Genomic DNA, 27,374 nt, shown 5'->3' on the forward strand with positions numbered 1-27,374 from the left:
CAAAGGTTTTTTCCTCGTGCGTTGCTAACTTTTGAATGCAGAACTTTTATAATGTTCCGCCTTATTTTGATGTTATTTAAACACACATATATATTTCAATTTCGTTACACATTTCTTTAATACAGTCAGTCCGAGTACCTTTTCGTTACCTAACATTATATTTACTACATGGTGTGATTATTTTATGTACATTAGACGTTACACGAGGTAGTTCTAGGTTATGGCCTACAGAAATTGATGCTCGCTGCTTTAGGTGATTAAGAAAACATATATGAGTTCAGGTTTCTACATAAAATTGTAAGAACACTTATACAGATAAAGGCTATACATTGGGTCGACATCTTTCTCTGTGGTTATAGCAGCACTAGTCCAGACCTGGGGTGGTATCATGTAGCGTTACATCTTTATGGTTTATTCACAGTTTACAGGATCTGTTTAAACAGAGGTAGTTCGTTAATACCAATACTTGAATTATTTTCTACTTTCTTCAAATAGTGATGCTTCAGCTTTTTTTTTCCCGTCACCCCGGCCTCGCGGACCAGGTCATGCGGGGTGCAATATTACATTGTGAACGATAAAATGTTACAGTGTTAGCATCTCGGGTTAGCTCATACCCGTCTTTCTCATGGGAACGCGCTCGCAGCGGATCTACCAGGGCTACTGCGGCGGCGGAGATGCATGAAAGGCCCTCCAAAGGTGGGGGCCTTGTTACAGTGTGCTGAACTCACGCCATGTTTGCTAAACAAGATGGCTTCTAGGCCTAACTGAATTTTGGTATATGCAGGGAACGGATATGTGTGGGCAATGTCGTCGGCGGGTGACCCCTCCTGCACCTGGGCCCGGGTGGCATGAGGGGACGGCCACCGAGTCATGGTCCTCACCTGGGGAGAAGGCTGCAGGTGAGGAGGGCCTCGCGGCCAGTCCTCCCCTACATTTCCCCCCTTTCGTTACTAAAGTAACGAATTCTTTAGCTCTTCTAATCTTCTACATTCTTGCTCCTCTATCACTGCGTCATCCCATGCAGGTGTTCCTTTTCTAGGCATCCAGGCTCTGCATACCCCCCTCAAGCTCTCACCTCTTCTAGCATACTCATCTGGGGTACATGTTAAATATATACAGTCACCAGTTTCTTCCAAGTCTACCCAGACCTCCTCATACCATTCCAGTTCCACATCTCGGGGTTCTTTGATAGTGGTGTGCCATAGTTTATCTACTATGTACTTATCACGGGACATAGGCACTAACTGGTATCTGGGAGTGTTATCTGTTCCTGTCTGTACATGTACTTCTTGTGTCGCCTTAATTGTACCACCAGAGTTGCCCATTGTCACCATCATCATTGCACCGTTAGGGACTGCGTTAGCACAACATCGGAGGCCTACCTGGCACAGACAGAACACCACGAGGAGGACCACCACAACTGGTATCAAGAACTTCATCGCCATTCCAAGCCATGAGGGAACCCAGGAGAAGATATTGTCGAACCATGAGCTATCTTTAGCCCCACCTTCCAGCTTCATCTTCTCTCCCAGGTTATGTACTGCTTCAATGACGTGGGACAGGGACCCATTTTCTGCGTCTTCAGAAGGTACGAACGTGCAGCACGCACTTCCTATTTTTCGGCAAACACCTCCATCGATCGCTGTTAGCAGGTCCAGAACATACCTGTTCTGCATGGTCATTAGTCGCAGAGCTCGTAGTTCCACCTTTATTATGTTGAACCCTTCTTCAGTGTCATTGGCCAGCTGGATCAGTTCCCACCGTGTGATCTGGAGCCATTTTGCATTTGCTCTTGCTTGGACACTTGAAACTAGTGAGGCAAAAAATGTTTCCACGGAGCTGAACAGGCGATACCTGTCTGGGATCTGTGCCAATAAATCGGATGATGCTTGTGATATGTAGTTTGATGCTCGCTTGTTCCGTGATAGCTCCTCTTCTTTCCCTCCGGAGGACAGGACATAGAGGTGCGCTTCTGCAGTGGGAGACGTCGCATCCTTGTTCATGTTTCCTTGCGTCCTTTTATTTTCGTCGACGTGACTTTCTGGAATCACCATTAGGGCCGAATGCAGAGTGGCCATTGAGCAGCTGCCACTCCATGCCTGGGGAAGGTGCAAGTAAGCCTGATTCCCGCATACCCAGTATGTGTCCATTAGTGCTGCTGTTCCTTTTTTCATGTCTGGGATGGTGAGAGTTTTGTTACAGTTTTTATTCGTTCCCATTGCCACTTTTCCTTCTCCCTTGAAACATAGTTCGCTTTGTATTTCACTTTGTAGCTTGAAGGGTTTCTCCATCGCTGTTACCCATGTTAGTTTAGAGATGTGTTCTTTCCATATTGGTAAGCACGTTTTTTCCATCCACCGCAGCTTGTCTGGTTGGACACCTCTCAGTGCTTCCGCTTTGCACAGTACTTCTTCATCTTTCCATTTGTTTTCGGAAAACAGCGTCCCTTGTATTGCAAAGAAAGGTTCTTTAAGACAGACCACTCCAGACGCTTTTGAATAGCACGTTTTGTTGTCCTGTATCATTTTGAAAGAGACATCGTGTGCTTGAAAGGTGTTCTTTATTCTACACAGTGTGAGATGAAGGAGACATTGGGCATCCACAATGGGCAATTCTCTTGGCAACAACACTTTGGGTGTACCTGATGCATGGGGGATGAGCGAACAGACATAGCAGCTTTCATTGGTTGTCTGTTTAGCTGTTGTACTCATATCTGCATACCATTTATTTGCTTGGTGGGGGTGTCGTGGGTCTTCCATCTTGTCTAATCCTAACCCATAATACTCATCATACCCCCTCCTGCTTGTCTCTCTTCTTCGCCTACTTCTCTCCCCCCTCCTATACCTTTTAGTTTCGATAGGTGAAAGAATAGACCCCCCTTTCTCATTCCCTCCCCCCTTTTCCAATTCCTCATATAGGAACTTGTGTTCTGTCATCGTAATTACTTTTCCATTTTCCTCAATAAACAACAAATTGCTGTTTTGTATCGGGGCGGGAAGGGTAGTGGCGCTGTTATATATTTCAGGTAGGGACATTGGGCCTCATTACGACCCTGGCGGTAAGGGGTTAGCGCCAGCGTTAGCTGCGCCGACCCCTTACCGCCAATTACGAGTTCCCTTTCCGCCATGGCGGTTTTTACACCTGCTTTTAGCGGGTGTAAAAAACCATGGCGGTAAGGGAACTTGGTGTTAATTACGCCACCGTAATTTACGGTGGCGTAATTAACGCCTCCCCCTCTCCCATTATGCCCTATGGGGCAAAAATGGGAATGGGGAAGGGTAAATGGGGATTGGGGATTTACCGCCCCGCCAAGGTCGGAATGGGGCGGTAAATCCCCTTACCGCCATGGCGTTAACGTAGTTATCACCATGGCGGTAAAGTCACGGCCCTGGCGGTAACTTACCGCCAGGGTCGTAATGAGGCCCATTGTGTCATTTTTCATATCTTTATCTCTTGATTGGGACGGGGCAGCAGTGGGTGGTGCGGTATAGTAACCCCATACAAGGTGTGATCCATCCCAGACCAAAAAATCACCTTCTTTAATATTCATATTTGTAATTGTATTCGTGCCAGGGGCAAGGGTGGTGTTACTCCCCCCTCCCCCCTCGTTCATCTCGGTAGAGATGAACGCTATTACCCAATGTGTCACTAGGCAAAATATTGAGATGAAGAACGCAATAACACACATTGATAAACCACATTCGTATGAATACGTCAATCTATCTACTAACATTTCTCTAAATCTAACAAATCTATTAGTTGCAGGCTGCCCATTCGATGCCATAGTAAATCCTGTTTGAAACATAAAAGTGCATTAAGTACAAGCATGTAAACATTTATAACGTTGTGACATTTTTTCGGCAAAGTATGGGAGTGGGTGAGGGAGGGGGTGTGTCCACAGACAAGGTAATTTTACAATCATTACTATCCGTACATTATTTCATATATAAAGAGGAAAGTCGAGAGAGAGAAAAAAAAAAAAAAACTTCTCCAAAACCAAAAAAAAAACCACAAAAACCTTCAAAAGTTGTAAAAAATTATATATATATATATGTACATATTTATTTCAGTACACTTGTCGTGCGCCAGTCGCGTTTAAGGTTCATCACTTCATGCACACAAAATTCCCATCATTCATTCTGCACAACTTCATTGTCCGCAGTTGCCTGTGCCTCGTCCTGCACCTCACCTTCCACGGCGCTATAGGCTCTGCGTACGTCTGTCAAATGTACCCAGTATCGTAGGCCCTTCACCTTTACTGCTGTGGGTGTGCAAAACACTACCTCATAAGGGCCATGGAAACGTGGCGCATTCCACCTTCGCACAAAACTTCTGACATATATGAGGTCACCAGGCATTAGTTGTAATGGTTTTTCAGGCAGTGTCTCTGCTTCTGTTGTGTTCCCCTCCTCTCTTGTAGAGGGGGGGGCTAGTTGCTTCGCAATTACGCGCGCTGCCCCTGTCAGTTTTTTCAAGTACTCTGTGAACTCCTCTCCCAATATCGCTGCACTTCTGTGTGCATCAGAACGTTCACGGAGAGGCGAATGCGCTGTGTGCATTCTCCTTCCCGTGACGATCTCATGCGGGGACAAATGGTGGTCTTTACTTGGCTGATTTCGTAACTCAAACAGGGCCAAAGGCAGGCAGTACATCCAGGTCTTTTTGAGGGAAAAACACAGTTTTGACAATCTGCTTTTTAACAGACCGTTCATCTTTTCCACTACGCCATTACTTTGAGGATGATAAATCGAACATAATTTGTGCTTTATTCCCAATAGGGTAGTCACTTCCTTGAATAGTTCATTAACAAAATGCGTGCCGTTGTCTGAGCGAATAACTTCGCAAATCCCCCAGCGCGGGAACACTTCCCGCACTAGGAACTTCGCGGCGCCCTTCGCATCAGGGCGCGCACAGGGGCCTGCCTCCACCCACCTCGAAAATGGACATACAACCACAATCATGTAGCGAGCCCCGTTACATCTTTCTCCCATGTCTACATAATCAATGTGGAGCTCTCTGAATGGGCCATTTGGTTTTGGTATCGTTCCTCTCAGTGTGCGCAATGTCATACCTGAGTTGTAAATCTGACATGTCGTGCATTCTAAAGCCAGCCTTGTGATGTGTTCATGGAGGCAAGGTGCAAACCAATCTTCTTGTATGTCTGCCATTATGTGTTGCTTTGCGTTATGTGCGGGAAAGTGTAGTTGTTGAAATGCTATTTCTAACAATGTAACTGGCATTACCGCTTTTCCTGAACTTTTTTGTCGCCACAATAAATCAGTCGGCGACTTGCTGCATCCCCTTTTAGTCCACAGCAATTTTTCTTCTGCACTAGCTCCCTCTTGCAGCTCTATTATTTCCTGTGTGGGCATCATGTTGTATCCTGTGGGAACCTCTTGGCTTGCTGTGTGGTGCAACATGTACTCTCCTACTACACCTTTCTGTAAATACGAAGCTTCTTTGGCAGCGGCGTCTGCTGCCGCGTTCCCCAAAGATATAAAATCTGTATTTGTGGTGTGGGCTTGGCATTTTACGATGGCCACTGCCGTGGGGTCTTGCAGAGCCTCAATCAGTTCTTTCAATAATTCTGCATGCTGAACTGGTGTTCCATCTGCTCGTCGAAACCCTCTCCGCCCCCACCGTGCCAACCCGCCGTGTACTGTTGTTGTCATGTATGCTGAGTCGGTATATATTGTCACTGCGCACCCCTTGGCGGCATGCAATGCTTCTATTAGCGCTATTAGTTCTGCTGCTTGGGCTGAATAGTGTGATGGGAGGCGGTGTTGCACTAGTGTCTCGTATTCATCTTCCTCTAATCGTACAACTGCCATACCCACATGTTTCTCTCCTGTCTCCATGTCTATTGATGCTGACCCGTCCACGAAATACACCTCTCCCTCGTTCAGGGCATTCTCAAAAATCACTTGATCCTGACCTTCGTCACCTGTGTACGTAGCGCAGTTGTGGTTTTGCATGTCCTCTACGGTGCACGCCTCTGTGATGAATGTGGCCGGGTTCACTGTTTTACATCTTACTATGTGGATGTTTGCGCTGGACAGTATTATTTCATATGCTGTGGCGCGCTGTGTCGTCAATGTGCTCTTTGATCGCTCTAATATTGCAAAGAGTGAGTGTTCCACAAACAGTGTCACAGGACAGCCCATCACTATCGTGGCACTTTTCTCAATCGCGAACGCGGCTGCAGCTAGGGATTGCTCGCACGCGAAATGACCTTGCATTACTGCGTCTAGGGTGCCACTATAGTAAGCCAGTGGTTTGTGCCCTAACGATGTCTTTTGTGTCAGTACTGCTGTCATCAGTGTTCCTTTGCAGTGTGAAAATAAGAAGAATTCGCGCCCATAATCTGGATTTGCCAGTACTGGAGCGCTTGATATCAGCTCTTTTAGTGAGTTAAATGCTGTGTTCATCTCTTCTGTCCATTCTATGTGTTTGTTTTCCTGCTGTGCCTCTTTTAGTGCCTGTAACAAGGGCCTTGTGTATGCTGCATAATCCAATATCCATGCTCGGCAATAGTTGCACATACCCAGAAATTTCTGCATCTCTTTTACTGTTTTGGGCTCCCCAACTGCTCTAATCGCCTGTGCCCTGTCTGGTATGATCCGCTTGCCGTCCTTTGATATCAGCTGTCCCAAGTATAGGACCTCTGTCAGACAGTATTGTAACTTCCCCTTGTCCACCTTGTACCCTTTATTGGCCAATAATGTCAGGAGTGTTATTGAGTCCTTTCTGCACTCTTCCTCAGTTTGTGCACAAATCAATAAATCATCAACGTACTGAATCACTGTGCTTTCTACAGACAAATTCCCCAGATCTTCATGTAGTACCCTGTTGAATATGCTTGGGCTCTCGCAATATCCTTGTGGTAGTCTGCAGTGTTCGAACCTCCTCCCCCCTAGTGTAAACGCTGTTAAGTACCTGCTCTCCTCTGCTAAGGGAATCGAGAAAAATGCATTTTTTAAGTCAATAACTGTGAAGTGGGAGGCCGTTTTCGGAATGTTGCACAGTATTGTCGCCGGGTTCGGGACTAAAGGGAACTCCTTCTGAATCACATCATTGAGTGGGCGTAAATCCTGTATCATCCTCCATGAACCTCCCTTCGCCTTTTTAATCGGGTAAATGCATGTGTTGCATGGGGAGTTTGAGGGCACTATTATTCCTTGTGCTAGCAGTGCATCTAGTGTCTCTCTGATCCCTTCTTCTGCTTTGCGTGACAATGGATATTGTTTTACTCGGGGTAGAATTGCTCCCGGTTTCAGTTTTATTACCACAGGCTGAACCCCATGTAATAACCCCACATCATGGGGGCCATTTGTCCATATGTTAGTGGGTACTAACCTCATGTCGTCATCAAAAAATGCATGTGGTGCTCCTACTACTGCCATTAATTCAACTTGAGTTTTTCTGGCTGTAACTACAATGTCACACGGCATTGCCAGTTCCATCACTATTTCGCCATCTGTCTCATTGTCAGAAAATAGCTCCTCGTCCGAGAGCTCCCTCAGTGGGATATTTGCATTTGTACACAGTACTGTCCGCCACTCACATCCTTCCATGTCAACGCCAATCACACATATTCTGTTTGCTGACACGTGTACTGCGTGTAAATCCAACGATAGCACTGACCCGGGAGCAGTGTCGGGGCTTGCTATGGGGCGGAAGAGGAATTCGGCTGGAATCCTCCAATCCATCCTTTTTAGTTCTGGTACTATGAGAGCCAATGTTCTCATGCCCTCAACAAACATCTCCTCGTTTCTTGGTAACCCTCTGATCTCTTGCATAATTGTGTGGCCGTGTATTACTGCTAATATGCGGAGGGGGCATATGCCTGGCGTCGAACATACGATACCGCTCCCTGTGAATGATATTGTCATATTTAGTTTGCTTAAGAGATCTCTCCCCAGCAAATTAATGGGAGAGTGTTCATAGTACAGTAAGGGTGCTTTCACTGTTTTACCCCCCACTGTCACATCCAATGCCTCTGTGTAAGGAACTTCAATTACAGCCCCAGAGAACCCCTGCGTCTCTAACGTTCTATTAGATAACGGGAACCGGCCCTCTCTAATGCATGATTTCTCCGCTCCCGAATCCACCATGAATATGAACTGCTTGTCTCCTATCTGCGCTCCTATCAATGGTTCCTCTGATGCATTGTGGGTCGTAGATAGTACTGGACACGCAAGTGCTCTCTGTGGGCTGTCCTATGCGGGGTGTCTCATTGCCCCCCCTTGATCAAAAATGTTCCCCGAAACTACTGACACCCCGCTGTAAGGTGCGGGAGCAGGCGCTCCGTTAGCTACTGTGGCGAAAGTGTTACCTGGCGTGTAGTGCATATTGTCATTATTCTGTGGGTGGTTTTGTGTTCTGTACTGATGTCCGTGTAGTTGTGCGTTACTTCTTTGTCCTACATTTTCTGGTTGTTGGTATTGTCCCATGGGGAGGCCGTAGGGGCTTCCTGGGTGGGGGTGACCGTACTGTTCTGTCTCCTGGAACCCGTTGTTTTGTCTGCTCCTGCACTCTCTTGAGTAGTGCCCCCATCTCCCACAATTCCAGCAGCTCCCCTGTGGACCTCTGGGACCCTGCCACCCATTTCCTCCCATTCCTCCATACCCTTGTCCTCCTCTTCGGCCCCTGTACCCACCTCTTCCCCCTCTTGGGGCCCACTCTTGCCACGTTGGACCTCCGTTCTGCTCCTGCTCAGTCCACTGTCGTTGTCCTTGTCCTGCCCAATTTGCTGCTATCCTTCCTTGTATTGCTATTTGCCCCTCCTCTCCTTCGTCTCCCTCCCTCATGAGTGGGAGCCCTGCTACCGCTGCTGCAACCTTCACCAGTTTTGATTGTACCAACTTCGCCTCGTCTGCCAACCTTTTCTGTGCTACTTCCCTCTCTCTCTCTTTGATCCTTTTGCAATGGTGCACTATTATACTTTGGATCTCTGGCCACCCCTTTGCCTCAACGCCCGCTATCTTATCGAGTGCCTTTTGCACCTCTTTTGGGAGCCCTCTCTTAATGATAAAATAAAATAGAGATGTGGATTGGTGCCAGGGCGTGCCCGTTTCCGCTCTCCACATCTCCTGCACCCGGAGAATGTAATCCATAGCATCCTCCCCGTCATTCATTGTACATTGCATTACTGACTGTAAATCAGGGGTATCTGGGAATGTCTCCCGCAGTGCGTCCCACACCCTTGCTCGTACTGTATTAAAGGAAGCCCCATCATGGCGATCACAGTCCAACGTCACGGCCGGGAAACCAGCCTTAGCCCATACTCTGTCCGCTTGATCTCCTACTGCGGTTACTAGTAGGCTTTTCACATCGCCTACTGCCAACGGTATGCCGGCGGTATGTTTCTCAAATGCATATATCCACTTGCTCGCCCCTCCTGACAGTTGGGGCAATAATTTCATTAAATTAGCCTTATCCATCTGAGCCCATGGTATATAGTTTGGTCTCCCCCCCCCTCTGTGTATCAATGGAAGTTGTAACTTCCCTTTTGCGGTTGCACCCTCCCTTTCCTTAGTCGCTGCTGACTCCAATGACGCCATCTTCCCCACCCTATTTCTTAGTCGTCCCATCCATTCGTCGTCTATAGTCCCTAGCGAACATGCACCGTCCACTTCCTCGCTTTCCCCTCCCACTGCCATACTCAACCTATCACTCTCATCCAACCCTCCTCTGACATCACATAACAAGTCCTCTCTGATCCCTCTCTCTCGTGATACATCACCAATGCTCCCTTCTACTGCTCCTATCTCTATTATTCGTGTCGGCTCTTCTTCAATTCTGAACAGTATTTCCCCCTTTTTCCATCCTTCCTCAATTTGTCTACTTTCGCTCGACGCTCTAGACGTGCGCCCTGATTGTGTAGGGGCGCACGCCGTGCGCTCACATATGTCTTTTATTCTTGAGAGTTCATCCCTTGCCACAGTAAGCCTCGACTCTAAGTCACTCGTTAGCTTCTCTATATCCACCCTCTGTGTGCCTCCCTGGGCGCGCTCTCTGGTGCTTTCGTATGGCGGGGGGGCTGTTGGTCTTTGTGGTGTACCAGTTGTGGGGGGGGCACATAAGTAGGATCGCTATATCCTGCTGCGGGGGCTGGTTTAGGTAATATCGGGTACAAACTAATCACCTCCGCAGGTGGTTCTGTACGTAGCTGTTCCTTTTCCTCTCTTGGAATCATCAGTGGATTATCTGTGGTGGAAGGTAGATCAATATTTGGTGCCGGAGCTTTGGGTGGGGGTACTTCCTCGAACAATCTCCAGAGGTCTAATATCTCCTTCCTATTTTGCCATTGTTTCCCCTTATACTTGAGGCTAATGCATGCTCGTACCATATCAAGAACGCTTTTGTCAAAAGACCCTCCCTCGGGCCAAATCTGGGGCAGACCCTCCCCTTTCAATTCTGTTACCCATTGATCGTGATATTTATTTATTCGTTCAGCGTATCCCGGTAAGCTCTTACAAATATGTGACAAGGGAGTTTCGGCCCCCATCCTCTAAATCACTAACACAGCCGTGTCCACCTCCTTTACTTTTAGTTAGGTGGAGATATGTGTATGTATACCTTTATGGCACAGACAAGAGCGGACGTCTCAAAGATTATCACCCAATTTTATTCACTGCGCAAATCCTTTCTCACTCACCATAGCTCATCTCCTTCCCATTCCCATACACTCTCATGTGATTCCGCTTGCAACTGATCAAGTACTAGTTATGGTCAACACTCTCTGGCGCCACCTCGCGGTCAACCGTTCGTCTCCAACACTCACACGGTGCGCGCACCCTTCACAATGCTTTTCCACTCACACCTCGTCTTTTTTCCTCCCTTTCCTCCCTGGCCAGCTGTCCCTGTTTTTCTGCTAAGATTACTATGTTCACGTCTGTACGTGCCACTACTTAATCCCCACTCCTACAAATGTGCTCCCTATTTTGTAGTTCTTCTACAAGTATATTTACCTTATACCCTTTTCACTTTCTCCCCCTGCCCCGTGGAATGGAAAAAAGAAATAGAGAGAGTAGCAATCACTAAAAAATATTCCCGGTGTCTCCTTTTGCCAGACACCAATAACTTATTTCTTACTTCTTCATATATTCCCAGTACTAGTTTAGATAGCACTATGCGGCGCCGCCTTCCACCCCCTTTCGGAGCTAGGTTTCCGTCACTTCTACCACTTCACTTATTTCTTACTCCTAATGGCCATATGCAAAGAAAAGATAAAGAAAGTTTCAAGACCCGTCTTTAGTAGACCCCCGTTACTCTTCTCCTCTACCTGTCCCCGTTCTTCTGTTCACAATTTCCCCTCCCTTCCCCTTTACGATCGCTCGCACTCAGTACTCACGTGCCCGTCTTGAACCGATAGTCTCCGAAACTGGGTCCGTCCAGGCAGTGTCACCGGTAACTCAACGGTCAGCCCCTGGCTCCGGCGAGCGGCACTCAAAGGGGATTTTTTTCCAATCGGGATCCCGTACCCTTTCTCATTGAGTGCGCACTTCTTATTGTGCCGGTCGCCGTTGGCGGGCAGCCTCCCGGAGCCGGCTCACCGTGCGTATCCCTTCTCGACCGGAGATTCTCGTGCCACAAGGGGGTCGTTAAAAAGGAGTTAGGAAAAATAATTTGGAGATATCACGCTATCGGGGTCACCACTGAAAGGAAGCGCCCCCAATTTCAGCACGATCCTCCCCGCAATGAGAGACAATAAGGGACTCTCCCGTAGTGGGAATAAGACCAAGACAGAGTGCGGGTGAGCGTAAGTGGGAGTTTATCCAAAGAATAGGGCATGCAAAGAACTCTGCAACCTCCGAGAGCGCTCTGTCTGACAATAGCAAAGACAGGCGTATTTCTAATACAAAAAACGTCATCAGAACCTACACACTATAGGGGGCACAAGTTAATTGGGATTGGGTGGCGTCGACTAACTATAGGTGTTGCTGCAGCGTGGTTGGTCTTGGCGTGAGGACGTCACTGGTCAGCCTCGTGGGTTGGGTTGGGCCTGGCAGGCCAGCTTGAGGTCATCCGAGCGGTGTTGGTATGCTGGGGCAGCCTGTGACAAAGATGAATACCTTTCCTGACTCATTTGCCCTAGGCCATGCACACTGCAGTTATTCAAGAAACGACATCTAAGTTCATCAATAAATCGCTCAGCAGTTTGTCTTATAAAATAAACGCAACACATGAGGAATGCACCTCGTGAGAGGTCTGGTGGTTGTCGGTTGGGGTGAGATTTACCTGTGTCCTATTGACCGGTATTTTAGGTCGAGGGGCTGGGCTCTGGGGCCTGAGCCGAATGATACATGTCTGTCTGCCGCGTTAGAAGTTATTATATAAATGGGTCTCTGTGTCTTGTCCCAGTGATGGGGGTCGTCTTCGCATGATTCTTGGGGTGGTCTAGGGGGAGGGTTGTGGAATTTACGAGAGGGTGCTGGTAGATCAGTGGATTCAAACGTGGGTTTATTACCGTGCTGTAAATAACACAGGTGGCGGGCTGTGGCCTTGGGTGCGGTACCGGGGCCTCTGACTCTCTGAAGCGGCTCCAGCTTGGTTGGGGGAGGTGAGGGAGCGCGGCACAGGCCTTAGCTTCTTTATCTGGCAGGCTTGGTAGGGTGGGAGGGAGAATGGCCTTGCATATATTCACAAAGGTTTTTTCCTCGTGCGTTGCTAACTTTTGAATGCAGAACTTTTATAATGTTCCGCCTTATTTTGATGTTATTTAAACACACATATATATTTCAATTTCGTTACACATTTCTTTAATACAGTCAGTCCGAGTACCTTTTCGTTACCTAACATTATATTTACTACATGGTGTGATTATTTTATGTACATTAGACGTTACACGAGGTAGTTCTAGGTTATGGCCTACAGAAATTGATGCTCGCCGCTTTGGGTGATTAAGAAAACATATATGAGTTCAGGTTTCTACATAAAATTGTAAGAACACTTATACAGATAAAGGCTATACATTGGGTCGACATCTTTCTCTGTGGTTATAGCAGCACTAGTCCAGACCTGGGGTGGTATCATGTAGCGTTACATCTTTATGGTTTATTCACAGTTTACAGGATCTGTTTAAACAGAGGTAGTTCGTTAATACCAATACTTGAATTATTTTCTACTTTCTTCAAATAGTGATGCTTCAGCTTTTTTTTTCCCGTCACCCCGGCCTCGCGGACCAGGTCATGCGGGGTGCAATATTACATTGTGAACGATAAAATGTTACAGTGTTAGCATCTCGGGTTAGCTCATACCCGTCTTTCTCATGGGAACGCGCTCGCAGCGGATCTACCAGGGCTACTGCGGCGGCGGAGATGCATGAAAGGCCCTCCAAAGGTGGGGGCCTTGTTACAGTGTGCTGAACTCACGCCATGTTTGCTAAACAAGATGGCTTCTAGGCCTAACTGAATTTTGGTATATGCAGGGAACGGATATGTGTGGGCAATGTCGTCGGCGGGTGACCCCTCCTGCACCTGGGCCCGGGTGGCATGAGGGGACGGCCACCGAGTCATGGTCCTCACCTGGGGAGAAGGCTGCAGGTGAGGAGGGCCTCGCGGCCAGTCCTCCCCTACAAAAGCAATCTCAGGAATTGCACTACTTCAATCAAGTCTTAAGGAAGCACACTGCTCCAATCCAACCTTTAGGAAGTGCTCTGCTACAAACCGATCTTCAGGAAGTGCACTGCTCCAATCCAATCTTAAGGAAGCACCCTTCTCCAAAGCAATCTCAGGAAGTGCACTGCTACAATCCAATCTTCCGGAAGCGCACTTCTCCAAAGCAATCTCAGGAAGTGCACTGCTACAATTTTCAGGAAGTGCACTTCTCCAAAGCAATCTCAGGACGTTCACTGCTCCAATCCAATCTTAAGGAAGCGCACTGCTCCAAAGCAATCTCAGGAAGTGCACTGCTCAAATCCAATATTCAGGAAGCGCACTTCTCCAAAGCAATCTCAGGAATTGCACTGCTCCAATCCAATCTTAAGGAAGCACACTGCTCCAAAGCAATGCCAGGAAGTGCACTGCTCCCATTCAGTCTTAAGGAATCGCACTGTTCCAAAGCAATCACGGGAAGTGCACTGCCCAAATCCAATCTCCAGGAAGTGTTCTGCTCTAAACCAATCTTCAGAAAGCGCAATGCTCCAATGCAATCTTCAGGAAGTGCACTGCTCCAAAGCAATCTCAGGAAGTGCACTTCTCCAATCCAATCTTAAGGAAGTGCACTGCCCCAATCCAACATTCAGGAAGTGCACTGCTACAATCCAATCTTCAGGAAGTGCACTGCCTCAATCCAGTCTTCAGGACGTGCACTGCTCCAATTCAATCTCCAGGAAGTGCTCTACTCCAAAGCAATCTCAGGAAGTGCATTGGTCCAAAGCAATCTCCGGAAGTGCACTACTCCAAAGCAATCTCAGGAAGTGCACTGCTCCAATCCAATCTTCAGGAAGTCCACTGCTCAAATCCATTCTCAGGAAGTGATCTGCTACAATCCAATTTTAAGAAAGTGCAACTGCGCCAATCCAATCTCCAGGAAGTTCCCTGCTCAAATCCAACCTTCAGGAAGTGCACTGCTACAAAGCAAATTCAGGAGGTGCTCTGCTACAATCGAATCTTCAGGAAGCATATTGCTCCAATCCAAACTTCCGGAAGTGCACTGCTCAAAAGCAATCTCTGGAAGTGCTCTGCTACAATCGAATCTTCAGGAAGTGCACTGCTCTAATCCAATCTTAAGGAAGTGCACTGATCCAAAGCAATCTCAGGAAGTGCACTGCTCCAATCCAATCTTCACGAAGCGCACTGCACCAAACTAATCTCGGGAAGTGCACTGCTCCAATCCAATCTTCAGGAAGTGCACTGCTCCAAAGCAATCTCGGTAAGTGCAATGCTCCAATCCAATCTTCAGGCATTGCACTGCTCTAATCCAATCTTCAGGAAGTGCATTGCTCCAATCCAATCTTAAGGAGGTGCATTGCTCCAAAGCAATGTCAGGAAGTGCATTGCTCCAATTCAATCTTAAGAAAGCGCATTACTATAAAGCAATCACAGGAAGTGCACTGCTCCAATTCAATCTTCAGGAAGTGCACTGCTCCAAAGCGACTCAGGAAGTGCACTGCTATAATCCAATCTTCTGGAAATGCACTGCCCAAATCCAATTTTCAGGAAGGCCGCTGCTCCAATCCAATCTCCAGAAAGTACGCTGCTCCAAAGCAATTCCAGGAGGTGCACTGCTCCAATCCAATCTTCAGGAAGCGCACTTCTCAAAAGCAATTCCAGGAAGTGCACTGCTCCAATCCAATCTTCAGGAAGCGCATTTCTCCAACGCAATCTCAGGGCGTTCACTGCTCCAATCCAGTCTTAAGGAAACGCACTGCTCCAAAGCAATCTCAGGAAATGCACTGCTCCAATCCAATATTCAGGAAGCGCACTTCTCCAAAGCAATCTCAGGAATTGCACTATTCCAATCCAGTCTTAAGGAAGCACACGGCTCCAATCCAACCTTTAGGAAGTGCTCTGCTACAATCCGATCTTCAGGAAATGCACTGCTCCAATCCAATCTTAAGGAAGCACACTGCTCCAAAGCAATCTCAGGAAGTGCACTGCTACAATCCAATCTTCCGGAAGCGCACTTCTCCAAAGCAATCTCAGGAAGTGCACTGCTACAATCCAATCTTCAGGAAGTGCACTTCTCTAAAGCAATCTCAGGACGTTCACTGCTCCAATCCAATCTTAAGGAAGCACACTGCTCCAAAGCAATCTCAGGAAGTGCACTGCTCCAATCCAATATTCAGGAAGCGCACTTCTCCAAAGCAATCTCAGGAATTGCACTACTCCAATCCAGTCTTAAGGAAGCACACTGCTCCAATCCAACCTTTAGGAAGTGCTCTGCTACAATCCGATCTTCAGGAGGTGCACTGCTCGAATCCAATCTTAAGGAAGCACACTGCTCCAAAGCAATGCCAGGAAGTGCACTGCTCCAATTCAATCTTAAGGAATCACACTGTTCCAAAGCAATCACGAGAAGTGCACTGCTCGAAATCCAATCTCCAGAAAGTGTTTTACTCTAATCCAATCTTCAGAAAGCGCAATGCTAAAATGCAATCTTCAGGAAGTGCACTGCTCCAAAGCAATCCCAGGAAGTGCACTGCTCCAATTCAATCTTCAGGAAGTGCAATGCTCCAAAGTAATCTCAGGAGGTGCACTGCTACAATCCAATCTTCAGGAAGTGCACTGCCCCAATCCAACCTTCAGGAAGTGCACTGCTACAATCCAATCTTCAGGAAGTGCACTGCCTCAATCCAGTCTTCAGGATGTGCACTACTCCAATTCAATCTCCAGGAAGTGCTCTACTCCAAAGCAATCTCAGGAAGTGCATTGGTCCAAAGCAATCTCCGGAAGTGCACTACTCCAAAGTAATCTAAGGAAATGCACTGCTCCAATCCAATCTTCAAGAAGTGCACTGCTCTGATTCAAACTTCAGGAGTGCACTGCTCCAAAGCAATCTCAGGAAGTGCACTGATCCAATCCAATTTCAGGAAGTGCACTGCTCCAATCCAGTCTTCAGGAAGTGCACTGCTCCAAAGCAATCGAGTGCACTGCTCCAGAGCAATCTCAGGAAATACACTGCTCCAATCCATTCTTCAGAAGGTGCATGCTCCAATTCATTCTTTAGGAAGTGCACTGCTGCAAAGTAATATCAGGAAATGTAGTGCTCAAAAGCAATCTCATGACGTGCACTGCTCCAAAGCAATCTCACAAAGTGCATTGCTCCAAAGCAATTACACAAAGTGCATTGCTCCAAAGCAATTACACAAAGTGCATTACACCAATCAAACCTTAAGGAAGTGCTGTGTTCCAATCCAATCTTCAGGAAGTGCATGGCTCCAATCCAAGCTTCAGGAAGTGCACTGCTCCAATCCGATCTTCATGGAAGTGCACTGCTCCAAATCAATCTCACAAAGTGCATTGCTCCAATTAAACCTTCAGGAAGTGCACTGTTCCAATGCAATCTTAAGGAGGTGCACTGCTCCAACCCAATCTTCAGGAAGCACACTGCTCCAAAGCAATCTCGGGAAGTGCACTGCTCCAATCCAATCTTCAGGAAGTGCACTGCTCCAAAGCAATCTCAGGAAGTGCACTTCTCCAATCCAATCTTCAGGAAGTGCACTGCCCCAATCCAACATTCAGGAAGTGCACTACTACAATCCAATCTTCAGGAAGTGCACTGCCTCAATCCAGTCTTCTGGTCGTGCACTGCTCCAATTCAATCTCCAGGAAGTGCTCTACTCCAAAGCAATCTCAGGAAGTGCATTGGTCCAAAGCAATCTCCGGAAGTGCACTACTCCAAAGCAATCTCAGGAAGTGCACTGCTCCAATCCAACCTTCAGGAAGTCCACTGCTCAAATCCATTCTCAGGAAGTGATCTGCTACAATCCAATTTTAAGAAAGTGCAACTGCGCCAATCCAATCTCCAGGAAGTTCCCTGCTCAAATCCAACCTTCAGGAAGTGCACTGCTACAAAGCAATCTCAGGAGGTGCTCTGCTACAATCGAATCTTCAGGAAGCATATTGCTCCAATCCAAACTTCAGGAAGTGCACTGCTCAAAAGCAATCTCTGGAAGTGCTCTGCTACAATCGAATCTTCAGGAAGTGCACTGCTCTAATCCAATTTTAAGGAAGTGCACTGATCCAAAGCAATCTCAGGAAGTGCACTGCTCCAATACAATCTTCACGAAGCGCACTGCACCAAACCAATCTCGGGAAGTGCACTGCTCCAATCCAATCTTCAGGAAGTGCACTGCTCCAAAGCAATCTCGGTAAGTGCAATGCTCCAATCCAATCTTCAGGCATTGCACTGCTCTAATCCAGTCTTCAGGAAGTGCATTTCTCCAATCCAATCTTAAGGAGGTGCATTGCTCCAAAGCAATGTCAGGAAGTGCATTGCTCCAATTCAATCTTAAGAAAGCGCGTTACTCCAAAGCAATCTCAGGAAGTGCACTGCTCCAATTCAATCTTCAGGAAGTGCACTGCTCCAAAGCGACTCAGGAAGTGCACTGCTATAATCCAATCTTCTGGAAATGCACTGCCCAAATCCAATTTTCAGGAAGGCCGCTGCTCCAATCCAATCTCCAGAAAGTATGCTGCTCCAAAGCAATTCCAGGAGGTGCACTGCTCCAATCCAATCTTCAGGAAGCGCACTTCTCCAACGCAATCTCAGGACGTTCACTGCTCCAATCCAGTCTTAAGGAAACGCACTGCTCCAAAGCAATCTCAGGAAGTGCAATGCTCCAATCCAATATTCAGGAAGCGCACTTCTCCAAAGCAATCTCAGGAATTGCACTATTCCAATCCAGTCTTAAGGAAGCACACGGCTCCAATCCAACCTTTAGGAAGTGCTCTGCTACAATCCGATCTTCAGGAAATGCACTGCTCCAATCCAATCTTAAGGAAGCACACTGCTCCAAAGCAATCTCAGGAAGTGCACTGCTACAATCCAATCTTTTGGAAGTGCACTGCCCCAATCCAATTTTCAGGAAGGCCACTGCTCCAATCCAATCCCCAGAAATCACACTGCTCCAAAACAATTCCAGGAACTGCACTGCTCCAATCCAATCTTCAGGAAGCGCACTTCTCCAAAGCAATCTCAGGACGTTCACTGCTCCAATCCAATCTTAAGGAAGCGCACTGCTCCAAAGCAATCTCAGGAATTGCACTACTTCAATCAAGTCTTAAGGAAGCACACTGCTCCAATCCAACCTTTAGGAAGTGCTCTGCTACAAACCGATCTTCAGGAAGTGCACTGCTCCAATCCAATCTTAAGGAAGCACCCTTCTCCAAAGCAATCTCAGGAAGTGCACTGCTACAATCCAATCTTCCGGAAGCGCACTTCTCCAAAGCAATCTCAGGAAGTGCACTGCTACAATTTTCAGGAAGTGCACTTCTCCAAAGCAATCTCAGGACGTTCACTGCTCCAATCCAATCTTAAGGAAGCGCACTGCTCCAAAGCAATCTCAGGAAGTGCACTGCTCAAATCCAATATTCAGGAAGCGCACTTCTCCAAAGCAATCTCAGGAATTGCACTGCTCCAATCCAATCTTAAGGAAGCACACTGCTCCAAAGCAATGCCAGGAAGTGCACTGCTCCCATTCAGTCTTAAGGAATCGCACTGTTCCAAAGCAATCACGGGAAGTGCACTGCCCAAATCCAATCTCCAGGAAGTGTTCTGCTCTAAACCAATCTTCAGAAAGCGCAATGCTCCAATGCAATCTTCAGGAAGTGCACTGCTCCAAAGCAATCTCAGGAAGTGCACTTCTCCAATCCAATCTTCAGGAAGTGCACTGCCCCAATCCAACATTCAGGAAGTGCACTGCTACAATCCAATCTTCAGGAAGTGCACTGCCTCAATCCAGTCTTCAGGACGTGCACTGCTCCAATTCAATCTCCAGGAAGTGCTCTACTCCAAAGCAATCTCAGGAAGTGCATTGGTCCAAAGCAATCTCCGGAAGTGCACTACTCCAAAGCAATCTCAGGAAGTGCACTGCTCCAATCCAATCTTCAGGAAGTCCACTGCTCAAATCCATTCTCAGGAAGTGATCTGCTACAATCCAATTTTAAGAAAGTGCAACTGCGCCAATCCAATCTCCAGGAAGTTCCCTGCTCAAATCCAACCTTCAGGAAGTGCACTGCTACAAAGCAAATTCAGGAGGTGCTCTGCTACAATCGAATCTTCAGGAAGCATATTGCTCCAATCCAAACTTCCGGAAGTGCACTGCTCAAAAGCAATCTCTGGAAGTGCTCTGCTACAATCGAATCTTCAGGAAGTGCACTGCTCTAATCCAATCTTAAGGAAGTGCACTGATCCAAAGCAATCTCAGGAAGTGCACTGCTCCAATCCAATCTTCACGAAGCGCACTGCACCAAACCAATCTCGGGAAGTGCACTGCTCCAATCCAATCTTCAGGAAGTGCACTGCTCCAAAGCAATCTCGGTAAGTGCAATGCTCCAATCCAATCTTCAGGCATTGCACTGCTCTAATCCAATCTTCAGGAAGTGCATTGCTCCAATCCAATCTTAAGGAGGTGCATTGCTCCAAAGCAATGTCAGGAAGTGCATTGCTCCAATTCAATCTTAAGAAAGCGCATTACTATAAAGCAATCACAGGAAGTGCACTGCTCCAATTCAATCTTCAGGAAGTGCACTGCTCCAAAGCGACTCAGGAAGTGCACTGCTATAATCCAATCTTCTGGAAATGCACTGCCCAAATCCAATTTTCAGGAAGGCCGCTGCTCCAATCCAATCTCCAGAAAGTACGCTGCTCCAAAGCAATTCCAGGAGGTGCACTGCTCCAATCCAATCTTCAGGAAGCGCACTTCTCAAAAGCAATTCCAGGAAGTGCACTGCTCCAATCCAATCTTCAGGAAGCGCATTTCTCCAACGCAATCTCAGGACGTTCACTGCTCCAATCCAGTCTTAAGGAAACGCACTGCTCCAAAGCAATCTCAGGAAATGCACTGCTCCAATCCAATATTCAGGAAGCGCACTTCTCCAAAGCAATCTCAGGAATTGCACTATTCCAATCCAGTCTTAAGGAAGCACACGGCTCCAATCCAACCTTTAGGAAGTGCTCTGCTACAATCCGATCTTCAGGAAATGCACTGCTCCAATCCAATCTTAAGGAAGCACACTGCTCCAAAGCAATCTCAGGAAGTGCACTGCTACAATCCAATCTTCCGGAAGCGCACTTCTCCAAAGCAATCTCAGGAAGTGCACTGCTACAATCCAATCTTCAGGAAGTGCACTTCTCTAAAGCAATCTCAGGACGTTCACTGCTCCAATCCAATCTTAAGGAAGCACACTGCTCCAAAGCAATCTCAGGAAGTGCACTGCTCCAATCCAATATTCAGGAAGCGCACTTCTCCAAAGCAATCTCAGGAATTGCACTACTCCAATCCAGTCTTAAGGAAGCACACTGCTCCAATCCAACCTTTAGGAAGTGCTCTGCTACAATCCGATCTTCAGGAGGTGCACTGCTCGAATCCAATCTTAAGGAAGCACACTGCTCCAAAGCAATGCCAGGAAGTGCACTGCTCCAATTCAATCTTAAGGAATCACACTGTTCCAAAGCAATCACGAGAAGTGCACTGCTCGAATCCAATCTCCAGAAAGTGTTTTACTCTAATCCAATCTTCAGAAAGCGCAATGCTAAAATGCAATCTTCAGGAAGTGCACTGCTCCAAAGCAATCCCAGGAAGTGCACTGCTCCAATTCAATCTTCAGGAAGTGCAATGCTCCAAAGTAATCTCAGGAGGTGCACTGCTACAATCCAATCTTCAGGAAGTGCACTGCCCCAATCCAACCTTCAGGAAGTGCACTGCTACAATCCAATCTTCAGGAAGTGCACTGCCTCAATCCAGTCTTCAGGATGTGCACTACTCCAATTCAATCTCCAGGAAGTGCTCTACTCCAAAGCAATCTCAGGAAGTGCATTGGTCCAAAGCAATCTCCGGAAGTGCACTACTCCAAAGTAATCTAAGGAAGTGCACTGCTCCAATCCAATCTTCAAGAAGTGCACTGCTCCGATTCAAACTTCAGGAGTGCACTGCTCCAAAGCAATCTCAGGAAGTGCACTGATCCAATCCAATTTCAGGAAGTGCACTGCTCCAATCCAGTCTTCAGGAAGTGCACTGCTCCAAAGCAATCGAGTGCACTGCTCCAGAGCAATCTCAGGAAATACACTGCTCCAATCCATTCTTCAGAAGGTGCATGCTCCAATTCATTCTTTAGGAAGTGCACTGCTGCAAAGTAATATCAGGAAATGTAGTGCTCAAAAGCAATCTCATGACGTGCACTGCTCCAAAGCAATCTCACAAAGTGCATTGCTCCAAAGCAATTACACAAAGTGCATTGCTCCAAAGCAATTACACAAAGTGCATTACACCAATCAAACCTTAAGGAAGTGCTGTGTTCCAATCCAATCTTCAGGAAGTGCATGGCTCCAATCCAAGCTTCAGGAAGTGCACTGCTCCAATCCGATCTTCATGGAAGTGCACTGCTCCAAATCAATCTCACAAAGTGCATTGCTCCAATTAAACCTTCAGGAAGTGCACTGTTCCAATGCAATCTTAAGGAGGTGCACTGCTCCAACCCAATCTTCAGGAAGCACACTGCTCCAAAGCAATCTCGGGAAGTGCACTGCTCCAATCCAATCTTCAGGAAGTGCACTGCTCCAAAGCAATCTCAGGAAGTGCACTTCTCCAATCCAATCTTCAGGAAGTGCACTGCCCCAATCCAACATTCAGGAAGTGCACTACTACAATCCAATCTTCAGGAAGTGCACTGCCTCAATCCAGTCTTCTGGTCGTGCACTGCTCCAATTCAATCTCCAGGAAGTGCTCTACTCCAAAGCAATCTCAGGAAGTGCATTGGTCCAAAGCAATCTCCGGAAGTGCACTACTCCAAAGCAATCTCAGGAAGTGCACTGCTCCAATCCAATCTTCAGGAAGTCCACTGCTCAAATCCATTCTCAGGAAGTGATCTGCTACAATCCAATTTTAAGAAAGTGCAACTGCGCCAATCCAATCTCCAGGAAGTTCCCTGCTCAAATCCAACCTTCAGGAAGTGCACTGCTACAAAGCAATCTCAGGAGCTGCTCTGCTACAATCGAATCTTCAGGAAGCATATTGCTCCAATCCAAACTTCAGGAAGTGCACTGCTCAAAAGCAATCTCTGGAAGTGCTCTGCTACAATCGAATCTTCAGGAAGTGCACTGCTCTAATCCAATTTTAAGGAAGTGCACTGATCCAAAGCAATCTCAGGAAGTGCACTGCTCCAATACAATCTTCACGAAGCGCACTGCACCAAACCAATCTCGGGAAGTGCAATGCTCCAATCCAATCTTCAGCAAGTGCACTGCTCCAAAGCAATCTCGGTAAGTGCAATGCTCCAATCCAATCTTCAGGCATTGCACTGCTCTAATCCAGTCTTCAGGAAGTGCATTGCTCCAATCCAATCTTAAGGAGGTGCATTGTTCCAAAGCAATGTCAGGAAGTGCATTGCTCCAATTCAATCTTAAGAAAGCGCGTTACTCCAAAGCAATCTCAGGAAGTGCACTGCTCCAATTCAATCTTCAGGAAGTGCACTGCTCCATAGCGACTCAGGAAGTGCACTGCTATAATCCAATCTTCTGGAAATGCACTGCCCAAATCCAATTTTCAGGAAGGCCGCTGCTCCAATCCAATCTCCAGAAAGTATGCTGCTCCAAAGCAATTCCAGGAGGTGCACTGCTCCAATCCAATCTTCAGGAAGCGCACTTCTCCAACGCAATCTCAGGACGTTCACTGCTCCAATCCAGTCTTAAGGAAACGCACTGCTCCAAAGCAATCTCAGGAAGTGCAATGCTCCAATCCAATATTCAGGAAGCGCACTTCTCCAAAGCAATCTCAGGAATTGCACTATTCCAATCGAGTCTTAAGGAAGCACACGGCTCCAATCCAACCTTTAGGAAGTGCTCTGCTACAATCCGATCTTCAGGAAATGCACTGCTCCAATCCAATCTTAAGGAAGCACACTGCTCCAAAGCAATCTCAGGAAGTGCACTGCTACAATCCAATCTTTTGGAAGTGCACTGCCCCAATCCAATTTTCAGGAAGGCCACTGCTCCAATCCAATCCCCAGAAATCACACTGCTCCAAAACAATTCCAGGAACTGCACTGCTCCAATCCAATCTTCAGGAAGCGCACTTCTCCAAAGCAATCTCAGGACGTTCACTGCTCCAATCCAATCTTAAGGAAGCGCACTGCTCCATAGCAATCTCAGGAATTGCACTACTTCAATCAAGTCTTAAGGAAGCACACTGCTCCAATCCAACCTTTAGGAAGTGCTCTGCTACAAACCGATCTTCAGGAAGTGCACTGCTCCAATCCAATCTTAAGGAAGCACCCTTCTCCAAAGCAATCTCAGGAAGTGCACTGCTACAATCCAATCTTCCGGAAGCGCACTTCTCCAAAGCAATCTCAGGAAGTGCACTGCTACAATTTTCAGGAAGTGCACTTCTCCAAAGCAATCTCAGGACGTTCACTGCTCCAATCCAATCTTAAGGAAGCGCACTGCTCCAAAGCAATCTCAGGAAGTGCACTGCTCAAATCCAATATTCAGGAAGCGCACTTCTCCAAAGCAATCTCAGGAATTGCACTGCTCCAATCCAATCTTAAGGAAGCACACTGCTCCAAAGCAATGCCAGGAAGTGCACTGCTCCCATTCAGTCTTAAGGAATCGCACTGTTCCAAAGCAATCACGGGAAGTGCACTGCCCAAATCCAATCTCCAGGAAGTGTTCTGCTCTAAACCAATCTTCAGAAAGCGCAATGCTCCAATGCAATCTTCAGGAAGTGCACTGCTCCAAAGCAATCTCAGGAAGTGCACTTCTCCAATCCAATCTTCAGGAAGTGCACTGCCCCAATCCAACATTCAGGAAGTGCACTGCTACAATCCAATCTTCAGGAAGTGCACTGCCTCAATCCAGTCTTCAGGACGTGCACTGCTCCAATTCAATCTCCAGGAAGTGCTCTACTCCAAAGCAATCTCAGGAAGTGCATTGGTCCAAAGCAATCTCCGGAAGTGCACTACTCCAAAGCAATCTCAGGAAGTGCACTGCTCCAATCCAATCTTCAGGAAGTCCACTGCTCAAATCCATTCTCAGGAAGTGATCTGCTACAATCCAATTTTAAGAAAGTGCAACTGCGCCAATCCAATCTCCAGGAAGTTCCCTGCTCAAATCCAACCTTCAGGAAGTGCACTGCTACAAAGCAAATTCAGGAGGTGCTCTGCTACAATCGAATCTTCAGGAAGCATATTGCTCCAATCCAAACTTCCGGAAGTGCACTGCTCAAAAGCAATCTCTGGAAGTGCTCTGCTACAATCGAATCTTCAGGAAGTGCACTGCTCTAATCCAATCTTAAGGAAGTGCACTGATCCAAAGCAATCTCAGGAAGTGCACTGCTCCAATCCAATCTTCACGAAGCGCACTGCACCAAACCAATCTCAGGAAGTGCACTGCTCCAATCCAATCTTCAGGAAGTGCACTGCTCCAAAGCAATCTCGGTAAGTGCAATGCTCCAATCCAATCTTCAGGCATTGCACTGCTCTAATCCAATCTTCAGGAAGTGTATTGCTCCAATCCAATCTTAAGGAGGTGCATTGCTCCAAAGCAATGTCAGGAAGTGCATTGCTCCAATTCAATCTTAAGAAAGCGCATTACTATAAAGCAATCACAGGAAGTGCACTGCTCCAATTCAATCTTCAGGAAGTGCACTGCTCCAAAGCGACTCAGGAAGTGCACTGCTATAATCCAATCTTCTGGAAATGCACTGCCCAAATCCAATTTTCAGGAAGGCCGCTGCTCCAATCCAATCTCCAGAAAGTACGCTGCTCCAAAGCAATTCCAGGAGGTGCACTGCTCCAATCCAATCTTCAGGAAGCGCACTTCTCAAAAGCAATTCCAGGAAGTGCACTGCTCCAATCCAATCTTCAGGAAGCGCATTTCTCCAACGCAATCTCAGGACGTTCACTGCTCCAATCCAGTCTTAAGGAAACGCACTGCTCCAAAGCAATCTCAGGAAATGCACTGCTCCAATCCAATATTCAGGAAGCGCACTTCTCCAAAGCAATCTCAGGAATTGCACTATTCCAATCCAGTCTTAAGGAAGCACACGGCTCCAATCCAACCTTTAGGAAGTGCTCTGCTACAATCCGATCTTCAGGAAATGCACTGCTCCAATCCAATCTTAAGGAAGCACACTGCTCCAAAGCAATCTCAGGAAGTGCACTGCTACAATCCAATCTTCCGGAAGCGCACTTCTCCAAAGCAATCTCAGGAAGTGCACTGCTACAATCCAATCTTCAGGAAGTGCACTTCTCTAAAGCAATCTCAGGACGTTCACTGCTCCAATCCAATCTTAAGGAAGCACACTGCTCCAAAGCAATCTCAGGAAGTGCACTGCTCCAATCCAATATTCAGGAAGCGCACTTCTCCAAAGCAATCTCAGGAATTGCACTACTCCAATCCAGTCTTAAGGAAGCACACTGCTCCAATCCAACCTTTAGGAAGTGCTCTGCTACAATCCGATCTTCAGGAGGTGCACTGCTCGAATCCAATCTTAAGGAAGCACACTGCTCCAAAGCAATGCCAGGAAGTGCACTGCTCCAATTCAATCTTAAGGAATCACACTGTTCCAAAGCAATCACGAGAAGTGCACTGCTCGAATCCAATCTCCAGAAAGTGTTTTACTCTAATCCAATCTTCAGAAAGCGCAATGCTAAAATGCAATCTTCAGGAAGTGCACTGCTCCAAAGCAATCCCAGGAAGTGCACTGCTCCAATTCAATCTTCAGGAAGTGCAATGCTCCAAAGTAATCTCAGGAGGTGCACTGCTACAATCCAATCTTCAGGAAGTGCACTGCCCCAATCCAACCTTCAGGAAGTGCACTGCTACAATCCAATCTTCAGGAAGTGCACTGCCTCAATCCAGTCTTCAGGATGTGCACTACTCCAATTCAATCTCCAGGAAGTGCTCTACTCCAAAGCAATCTCAGGAAGTGCATTGGTCCAAAGCAATCTCCGGAAGTGCACTACTCCAAAGTAATCTAAGGAAGTGCACTGCTCCAATCCAATCTTCAAGAAGTGCACTGCTCCGATTCAAACTTCAGGAGTGCACTGCTCCAAAGCAATCTCAGGAAGTGCACTGATCCAATCCAATTTCAGGAAGTGCACTGCTCCAATCCAGTCTTCAGGAAGTGCACTGCTCCAATTCAATCTCCAGGAAGTGCTCTACTCCAAAGCAATCTCAGGAAGTGCATTGGTCCAAAGCAATCTCCGGAAGTGCACTACTCCAAAGTAATCTAAGGAAGTGCACTGCTCCAATCCAATCTTCAAGAAGTGCACTGCTCCGATTCAAACTTCAGGAGTGCACTGCTCCAAAGCAATCTCAGGAAGTGCACTGATCCAATCCAATTTCAGGAAGTGCACTGCTCCAATCCAGTCTTCAGGAAGTGCACTGCTCCAAAGCAATCGAGTGCACTGCTCCAGAGCAATCTCAGGAAATACACTGCTCCAATCCATTCTTCAGAAGGTGCATGCTCCAATTCATTCTTTAGGAAGTGCACTGCTGCAAAGTAATATCAGGAAATGTAGTGCTCAAAAGCAATCTCATGACGTGCACTGCTCCAAAGCAATCTCACAAAGTGCATTGCTCCAAAGCAATTACACAAAGTGCATTGCTCCAAAGCAATTACACAAAGTGCATTACACCAATCAAACCTTAAGGAAGTGCTGTGTTCCAATCCAATCTTCAGGAAGTGCATGGCTCCAATCCAAGCT

The sequence above is a fragment of the Ambystoma mexicanum genome, chromosome 9 (assembly GCF_040938575.1).
Source record: "Ambystoma mexicanum isolate Mex_15411 chromosome 9, UKY_AmexF1_1, whole genome shotgun sequence".
In the NCBI taxonomy this organism is placed as follows: Eukaryota; Metazoa; Chordata; class Amphibia; order Caudata; family Ambystomatidae; genus Ambystoma; species Ambystoma mexicanum.